Raw genomic sequence first — 9,706 nt, 5'->3', positions numbered from 1 at the left:
CACCTCCAGCTGGGAACTAGGGCTCACCCCTTGAGGGGACTCCCCACCCCTCCACCCAAAGGCTCTCCCAAGGGTCTCCTCTCTAAAGAGTGATTTAAGCCCTATTCAGCCCATAACACTTCTAATGGTGAATTGAGCCCTTCCTTTTGGCTTCTCTCTCATGTCAGGACTTTGACGTCACCTTGTCCTCACTTAGCACCTCAATTGTATTTCCTGCAGAGTACCCCCATTTGCACTCAGACACCCCATAGCAGGCTCCTCACATTCTCTAAGACTTGGGGCCTTTCCTCCTGCCCCTACGGTTGACTTCTTGGGATTCTTTTGATGGTTTTTCGGCTCCCTCCAGTGCCTCTGCCCTGCACCTCCAGGTCATGTTTCCTCCTGGACTTCTCTCCCCTAAGAGGATTAAGCCTGTGCATTCTCTCACAGAACATGGACTTCTGGGCACTCAGGCTGCTGGGCAAAGCTAAGTGCCCAGCTCTGGTGGGTCATAGAGCCTCTGCCAAATCTCACTGGCTTGTATGGCTAGTTGAGAGAGCCACAGAGGCCTGTCCTTCTGAAGAGGCAAACTGTTTCACAGCTGTGGAGCCCTATGGGCAAACCTAGCCTGCCCACTGGTTGTGCCTACAGTGTAGTGCCCAGAAAGGAGCAGTGGGCACCTGCCCTGCAGCAAAAAACCCCTGAGCTCCAGTTCTGAGGTTAATATCTAGAGCTGAAGGCCTTTGCTACCTCTCTTCTCCCTGTTCCTGGGCCCAGAGGGGACACATAATCTTGCCTGTCTTGGTTCAGGCTCCTTTCACTAGGACCAAAAGGTAACCACTTGCTGCTATGGTGTGACTTTTCCTTCTAGGAAAGCAGTTTTGCCACAGTGGCTAATAATTTTTCCTTAGTGTGTGTGCTTCTCTACTAGGGAGCATCCTTAGGTCAGGAATGTGTATGCGTGTAGGACAACTCCACCTTCCAGAATCTTCGGCTCAAGAGCACAGGTATATTAGCTCCCAAGGCCAAAGCAAAGCCGTATTAAAGAGAAGGCAGGAGAAGGCGGGAGAGGGAATGCCAGGCCCAGGTCTCGGCCATCAGGAGCTTCAAAGCAGAGCTGAGAACTAGACAAGTCCCAGGGTCAGGTTCTTCCTTTTCTCCTTTCTCACTCTGTGCAAGGCAGCTTGTGATATCGTTGGCATGGCCTGAACCCCTTCTCACAGGAACTTGGGATGTGAGTTAATAAAGCTCTCATGTCCAGCGGTCCAAAACTGGAAACCCTCACACAGTAGAGAAAGGGCCACTCTGGCTAGATGGTATCAGACCAAGTCAGCATCCAGGCTCTGGGCCTGGCTTTCCTCTGCACCAAGCAGCTGCAGCTTACATGCCAGAGTTAAGAATGGACTGAGGGCCAGGAGAGGGCCCTGCCATTGACTGATCCCCAGACTGGGGGCGTTGAAGTGAGCTGAGAGGCTGGGTCACTGCAGGAACCTCATCCCAGGGCTGGCATGCTCCACACCATTCTGGCTGACTGACCTCCAACTCTGACCAAGCTCTGGAGTCGAGACCACTAATTGCTCTAGCTGCTCAACTAGGAACCTCCCTGGTCCTCCATCTCCCACCCACTCTTCCCTGCCACCTCCAAGGTAGGTGAGAGGCTCCTGGTTCACTCAGGTTAAGCCCTACTGCCGCCCAGTACCCAGACCTCCCACAAAATTGACATTACAACTTTGCTCAGATAGGATCAGACATTTATGAAACACATGAATATTCACAAACTGTGGGAGAAACACACTTTCTAGCAATACAAAATCTCCATATAAAGTGCATGTGGCCTGCGACCGTCTCCTCCCCATGCTGGCCCTTGGGTCAGGACTTGGGGTAGTGCTCTGCAGGAGCCCCCAGGGACACCTGGGCCAGGAGAGGGGAGACACGAAGCCATCACAGAGCTTCAGGCCACTGGATACCCCCTCTCATTTCCAGTCCACTGGGAAAGGGCCAGCATGCCAGGGACAGTAGGGAAGTAGGGGGTGGTGGTCCTGCCAACATATACCTTAGGGAAGAGACCCATCATCAAAAAGGCAGGCAAAGGGAATCATCCTGCTGTCTGAGATGCTGTCAGACAAGCACTGACTCTGGCCCTAAGCCCTCCGGCCGTCCCAGTTTCTCTGCTCAGTCCTTCCAGGCTTGCTCTCCCCTCCTTTCGGCAGCAGCCCCCGATGCCCTTTCCTCCTGGCTAGGGCTAAGACAGCAGTAAAGCCCCCAACCCAACACTGCAGAAAAAGCTGTTTCCCCCATGCAATACGCGACATTTCTCATGGGTTGACACAGATACAACAGTTGGACTCCAAAGGCAGCTCTCCGGCTGAGGAAGCCTGAGGACATCTCAGGGAGAAGCCTGTCAGTGTGCTGGACTGATGCGGGAGACAGGGGCCTGACCCAGGGTTTGGGTCCTCCTAGGACAGAGGAGAGTGGGGGGCAGGGCTGGGACAAGGTCACAGGGGAGGTAGAGAGAAGGCCCAGGGCCAGCTTAATGCGACACGTGAGGACAAAAACCCCATGAGGGATTTGTCTCTCAGGCACACACACACCTGCACACACTCCTGTGCGTGCGCATGCTGTGGCTCAAGTCTGGGCCATGGGTGGAGGAAGATGTGCTCCAGCCGGCCACACAATCCTCCTTTCCGTGGGGTCCTCCTCAGCACAGACCTCCAGCAGTGGGAGGGTTCATGTGGGAGCACCGGCTGCCCCTGGATTGCAAGCCCTTGGCTTCTCTGGGTCAAACGTCCCGCCTGCTGCAGAAGGGTTGGTGCGCTGGCCGGGACCTCAGCTGGGGCCCTTCCCAACTGTCCCTGGCTGTGCACCTGCCTGGGCCCTTGATGTCCAGCTACCGGGAGGGCTGATGCGGTAGCTTGGTGCTGACCAGCCCCGGGCAGACGACAATGGCTTCCCTGGCTGCCATCAGCCGACCTCGGGGGCAGGACTGAGGTGCCGTGAAGTGTGGCCAGGGGAGCCAGGGGGCCCTCCACCACCAGGAACCTGGCCTCCTCCTACTGGATGCTCCACTCTGACAGTGAAGGAGCGGTGAGAGCAGGGGTTAACTCCTAGCCTCAGGTTTTCAGCCCCGAAGAGTGAGAGGCTCCTCTCTGCTACTACCTGTCAGGCTGCACACCCGGCACTCAGGTCAGGCCCCTGGTGCTCTTCTGTATGAGGCAGAAAGGCTGCAGATCTGGCCACAGCTCAGCCCCAGCTCCCCCAGGAAGAGTTTGGGGAGTCCACTGGCAGGGAATTTTAAAAGAAGAAGCCAGGCCAGGTGACTGTCTGGACAGCACCTGTCCCCTCCAGCCTGCCCGGCCCTCGGGGGTCATAAAGCAGGAACTCAGAAGGCCCCTCGCTGCCTCGAGAATCCCACTCTGCACACGAGCCAGAAATGCTTCCCCTGCTCCTCAGTCTGACATGGAGGGGGAAGGGGAAGGGGAGCAGGTGTCAGAATCCCACCTAAGGTCTGACCACCCTTCTAGGCAGAAGAGGCAGCAGGCCCCCAGGGACAGGTATGGGGTGACCGCCACCGCCGTGACCTCTAGTCCGGGGTCTGGAGGCTGAGGTGAAGCTGCTACCCGTCCTCCTCCGGCCCAGACAGCGTTCAGAGACACACGAGTGTACACAGATGCATGCACACACAACAGGTGGCCCTCCTTCCTCCGCACGCGCACACACACGCACACACGTTCGCTCCGTCTCTGCAGGTGATCAGCAGCTCTGCAGGTTGCACTCCGCTGCCACGGTGGCGGCTTGGGCACCCAAGCTTTGCTCACGGAGCCACGGCACTGCAGCTGCAAGAGAGACAGGGGCGAAAAGGAGCGTTCAGGAACTCTCCGTTGCCTGGGACACGGCTCCTCTGGCGGCTTCTCTGGGGAACCAGGGAGCGCCCAGAGCGAAGCACACGAGCCGCAGCGCCTGGGGACAAGGTGGCTGCCGGGTGCCAGCGGGACCTGGACGCTGGCCCTCTCCGAGGTGCTGACATGGACCAGCTCTCCCTGGCGGACTCTCTGGGCCTCCTCCGCCCCAGGCCTGAGGACGGCAGAGGAGGGGTCACTACCTGAGGCCTTGGGTGACACTTATTCAGATACGACAAGGGCAGTTTCTGTATCAAGGCACAGGGTCTGCTGCCAGAGATGGAGAATCAGGAAAAAAAAAAAAATGGCTGGAAGAGAAGCCAGCCAGGACCAGTAATTCTGAAGATGAAGGCAATGACTGAGTTTGGAATCAGTGGGTGAGCGAACTTCCACATAGAGATAAAAGCAAGCTGGCACTGTGCTAGAAGACTGGGGGGCGGGGGAGAGGAGACTCAAGGATGAGTCATTTTAAAGATTTATAACATCCTGGATCTAGGGCAGAGGGAAGAGATGGCCTCATGCTGGATAACAGGACAGGGCAAGCCCATCACAATGCTGGGTTGCCTGTTTCAAGAGGTCCAGGGTGTATGAGAGTGTAGAGACATGCGGGCCTCTGTTCAAAGACTGTACCTCTTAAATGATGATCAGGTGGATAACAAGACAGCCTACTGAGCCTACTGTGGGTCAGGCACTACACACGTGTGTTAGATTCGTATACAGATTTGTGTATGAAGCCCTGATCCCCTCAGAATGGGACTGTTTTTGCAAAGAGGGTCTTTAAAGAAGTGATTAAGTTAAAATTAGGTACTTATTGTGGGCCCTGATCCCAAATGACTGGTGTCCTTCTATGAAAAGATTAGAGCACAGACACACAGAGGTCAGAGCCTATGAAGACAAGGCAGAGAGCAGCGATCTACAGGCCAAGCGGAGAGGCCTCAGGAGAGACCAACCCTGCTGCCAACTTGACCTCAGACTTCCAGCCCCCAGAGCTGTGAGCGAATGAATTTCTGTCATTAAAGTCACCTGGTCTGTGGCACCTTGTGAGAATCCAAGCGAACTAATGCAGCTTGTGACCCCATTAACCCTGAAGACACAGCCTTCATTTTTACAGATGAGAAAACTGAAGCCAGAGAGGCTACATAAGCTGCCCAAGACGACAGAATTCAGGAGTGACAGAGCCAAGACGGGAAACCTAGGTCCGTCTGCTTCCGCAATCTGTATTTTTGCCACTAAGTAATCTCTACATTACAGGATCTCCCATTTAAGACTTTCAGAGGATGTAACAAGTTCAACATGGTGGCATGAAGATTAACATTCAAACAACATCAATGGAAGTTCAGATGTTAACAGAAAAGGAAAAAATGCTCTCAAGAGTTGAAGACACTGGAGTCAGGGGTTCAAAATCAGTCTTCTGACACATGCAGCCCTTTTCAGGCAAATGTTAAATCCAAAGATTTTAACTGGATGATGATAATTCCTCTGGAAGCTGGGAAAAATCAAAAACAAATTTACGAGTGGATACCTGTATGGGACAATACTGAGTACCTCTTTAAAATATTTTCAACAATTCTCTCTTTCAGTTCAGTTCAGTCGCTCAGTTGTGTCAGACTCTGCGATCCCATGAATCACAGCACGCCAGACCTCCCTGTCCATCACCAACTCCCAGAGTTCACTCAAACTCACGTCCATCGAGTCAGTGATGCCATCCAGCCATCTCATCCTCTGTCGTCCCCTTCTCCTCCTGCCCCCAATCCCTCCCAGCATCAGAGTCTTTTCCAATGAGTCAACTCTTCGCATGAGGTGGCCAAAGGACTGGAGTTTCAGCTTTAGCATCATTCCTTCCAAAGAAATCCCAGGGCTGATCTCTTTCAGAATGGACTGGTTGGATCTCCTTGCAGTCCAAGGGACTCTCAAGAGTCTTCTCCAACACCACAGTTCAAAAGCATCAATTCTTCGGCACTCAGCTTTCTTCACAGTCCAACTGTCACATCCATACAATGACAACTGGAAAAACCATAGCCTTGACTAGACGGACCTTTGTTGGCAAAGTCACATCTCTGCTTTTCAATATGCTATCTAGGTTGGTCATAACTTTCCTTCCAAGGAGTAAGCGTCTTTTAATTTCATGGCTGCAGTCACCATCTGCAGTGATTTGGAGCCCAAAAAAATAAAGTCTGCCACTGTTTCCACTGTTTCCCCATCTATTTCCCATGAAGTGACGGGACCGGATGCCATGATCTTCGTTTTCTGAATGTTGAGCTTTAAGCCAACTTTTTCACTCTCCTCTTTCACTTTCATCAAGAGGCTTTTTAGTTCCTCTTCACTTTCTGCCATAAGGGTGATGTCATCTGCATATCCGAGGTTATTGATATTTCTCCTGGCAATCTTGATTCCAGCTTGTGCTTCTTCCAGCCCAGTGTTTCTCCAGATGTACTCTGCATATAAGTTAAATAAGCAGGGTGACAATATACAGCCTTGATGTACTCCTTTTCCTATTTGGAACCAGTCTGTTGTTCCATGTCCAGTTCTAACTGTTGCTTCCTGACCTGCATACAAATTTCTCAAGAGGCAGGTCAGGTGATCTGGTATTCCCATTTCTTCCAGAATTTTCTCTTTAAGTTTGTACTATAATGACCTAGCCATATTTTTTCACTACAAGTAAATATATTCGTTACTAAAGTGTATACATGTTTATTGAAACATGCTAATTGACTCTCTTCTGCAACTGATAACTTCAGGACTGGAAAGTAAACAGGTGCTCCTGCCCACTACCTCCATTTCTGGTGTTCTCCCCACCTTCAGGGGCGAGGGACGATAAACGGTGCTTGAGGATTCCTTCGAACACGGGCTCTTACTCTGGGGTTCCTGACCCTTAAGGGGTCCAAGGACAGGCCTTAAGGGGCGGTCCACAGATGCCGTGACGTACATTTTGCTGTGTGTGGGAACAGGTGTAATTTTCCGGGGAGAGGCTCCATCCTTCATCAGACTCTTCAAAGCATGGGTAACCCAAAGAGGTGTTAAGAACCGATGCCTCAGCTTAGAAGATGAGGAGATGAGGTGCAGTCGGGCAGGTATAATACTAAAAATTCACTGAGGCCTACGCTCACCTGGATATGGTTTAGCCATGGGGCAGACCCGTGAAGGGAGGTGGCAATGACCTGGCCTCAGATGAGCCCCAGTGACCCACAACCCTCTGTGATGGCTTCAAAAGCCCACACAGAAAACCAAGGTTTGGAAGAACCAGCTCATCCTTGTCTACAAAGCTAGTCAAAGGCCTGGTCAACTACTTACTCAAGCTGCTCGATCAGCAGATAATTAGATGGTCTCTGTATTCTTATTCTCAAGCTAGGACATAAGTCCGCAGAAAAAGGCGCTCGGGGAAATCAAACGAGGCCATACAGGAAAACGACAGCCTCACTAAACACAGAGAAGCGCAGCGAGGGGAGAGGCGCCAGGGGAGAAAGCGACGCATAAAACACCACTAAAGACAGAGCCAATCTCACACCTATTTCACTCTCTCAACCCGTCACAAGTGGCTGGAACACAGACTCCCTCCGCGTGCCAATGGCAGTTAGGACGGCCCGTGTCCCAGGGCCCTCACATCCCTTCTCCCACACTGGATGCTGCTCCCAGCCCGGGAGGGGCGTGTGGGCCACTGTGCACACCCGAGCCTCGTCAGCAGAGGAGGCCACTACCGCTCAGGGTCTGGAAGAAACGTGGCTTGGAGCTGGACCAGGCCTCAGTGGCCACCCTCCCCAGCACAGGGGCTGAGGTGCAGGGCCCGAGCCTGAGAGGGGCAGAAGGCCGGCTCCCAGCCCCGACATGAGGAGCGGGGAAGGGCAGAGGTGCGCCTGGGCCTGGACGGGTTTTCAGCTGGTCCATCGGCTCAGCCTCATTCTCCACTTTAGCTACTCGCCTGCCCTTCCTGCTGTACCACAGCAAAGGGGAGGGGTGTCTGTCCGTCAGCAGCTACTGAGTAAGCGGCAGCGAAAGTGCGAGGGATGTCAAGTCCCAATAAATTCTCGTCTCAGGAACTGAGTCAGAGAGGCGAGAAAAACCTGTGTGCAGGCTCCCAGGACGGGCTTCTGACCACCACACAGCCTCCGCTTCCCCCGGGGCAGCGTCTTACAGACTGCTCAGCGCCCCTCACACACAGGTTCACGTAAGGACGGACATACATGCGGCAGATGTATGCCATTGTCAGAAAGACAACAAAGAGATTCCAGAAGTCAGGTTCTCCTCAGTGAAAAGTGAAATTGTTAGTCGCTCAGTTGTGTCTGAGTCTTTGTGACCCAGTGGACTGTAGCCTGCCAGGCTCCTCTACCCATGGGATTCTCCAGGCAGGAACACTGGAGTGGAGAGCTGTGCCCTCCTCAGGGGAGCCCCACGGCTAACCAAGCCTGCGTGAACTTCGGGCGGAGGACGGGGAGAGGTGGTCCTTGGCCATGAACCTTCTGTGTTCAACAGGCTTCTCTCAACAGATCAGTATGTACCAGCAGAAGGGCAAATAGATCCTGTGCACTGCTAAAATAATTGGACCAATACAAAAAACCTGCACACAATTGGAAGCTGATGGAATCCTGAGCGGTCAGCAGCTTTGGGGATTACGGAGAAGCAGCTGAAATGAAAGCTATTTGAGGCTGGCTTATTTTTCAGTTTTGTGAACATCGTACAGTAACCAAATGCAGAACAGATACTGATGTGGGTTTGAGGTAAGCGTGGAACCAACTGATATCAGGATATGTTTTCCCACAAGATCAGTTTAAATCATTGTCTGGCCCAGGCCTGAGGCATCGGAAACAACAGAATAACAAACGAGAGAGGCTGGAGCTAAACAGCCTGAAGGGCCCGTGATGGAGCCTCCGGCTGGTGAAGTATGCTTATTCACACCAGACAGCTAGAGCACCTCAGCACGGTTGTGAATCCGGCCCTGAGTCACTCAGCTACACTGATAGAGAGGAGAAGGGGCGAAGGCAGTTAAGACTACCGACTCAGGCCCAGGGGCCACTGCTGTGTGGCCCGTCCAGCCCAGGGTGCTGGCTCTGACTGCGGTAACAATGACAGAATCAAAGACACCCTGAGAAGCACATGCAAGGCGGCGACGTGATTTCGTCTGTGTGGTGCATTTTACTCGGAGGCTTTTCACACACGGTTTCTCCTCTTTCCCCAAGGCTTGTGCTTGATGGGTGGGGCAGGTGACGAGATGCTGTCATCACTGATCACTGGTGATGATGCCCAGCCATCCTCAGGCCCTGGTGCAACCGCAGCACACAGCGAAACACAAGCGCCACTGAGACACTCTTCTCTTTCAGGGTTTCCGAAGAACACGAGTATCCGTCCTGTCCTCTGACCTCCAGGCCCCACTTCCAGTCGACTGGCACGATGAAGGGCTGACCCTTGAGAATCAGTCCTCCCCATCCCGACAGGCTGAGGGACACCCCTGGACTACATGCGAGGAGAGGTGCTGGCCTCTGCACCCTTCAGTGTCCTCTTGGAATCACCGCCACGGCCTCGCGACTGGCTCTCTCCCCACACAGCTTCCTCTAGAGCCCCAGCCCAATGCCTGGTTAATCTTCAAAAAATGCCAGTTTGATCATTCACTCTGTTTCAAAATGCGCCTCCGTTCCCAGAGAGTACACACCAAGGACTCTGTCTGCTTGACATTTAAGACCCTCCATGACTGGACCCAACTGTAACCTTATGTTCTTGTAAAAAAATAGTAATAACAATATCCATAATAATAATAGCTATCATCTTATTTAGGAACTTCTAAGGCTAAGCGGGGCCTCCCACGTGGCACCAGTGGTAAAGAACCTGCCTGCCAGTGCAGG

At 53.0% G+C, this 9,706-nt stretch overlaps 1 protein-coding gene across 2 annotated transcripts in view; it reads right to left on the bottom strand.

The window, feature by feature from the left end:
* Window positions 1–1,708: 1,708 nt before the first annotated feature.
* CRY2 (cryptochrome circadian regulator 2) overlaps window positions 1,709–9,706 on the bottom strand; it is a 36,109-nt gene continuing 28,111 nt past the window's right edge. For both annotated transcript variants that reach the window (XM_070804126.1, XM_070804125.1), the window contains exon 12: window positions 1,709–3,812. The gene's annotated coding sequence lies outside the window, so the exon portion shown is untranslated. The remainder of the gene's footprint in view (window positions 3,813–9,706) is intronic.

This window comes from Bos indicus, chromosome 15 (genome assembly GCF_029378745.1).
Source record: "Bos indicus isolate NIAB-ARS_2022 breed Sahiwal x Tharparkar chromosome 15, NIAB-ARS_B.indTharparkar_mat_pri_1.0, whole genome shotgun sequence".
Lineage (NCBI taxonomy): Eukaryota > Metazoa > Chordata > Mammalia > Artiodactyla > Bovidae > Bos > Bos indicus.
The sequence above is the reverse complement of the archived record's forward strand: the minus strand, read 5'-3'. Positions and strand labels throughout refer to the sequence as shown.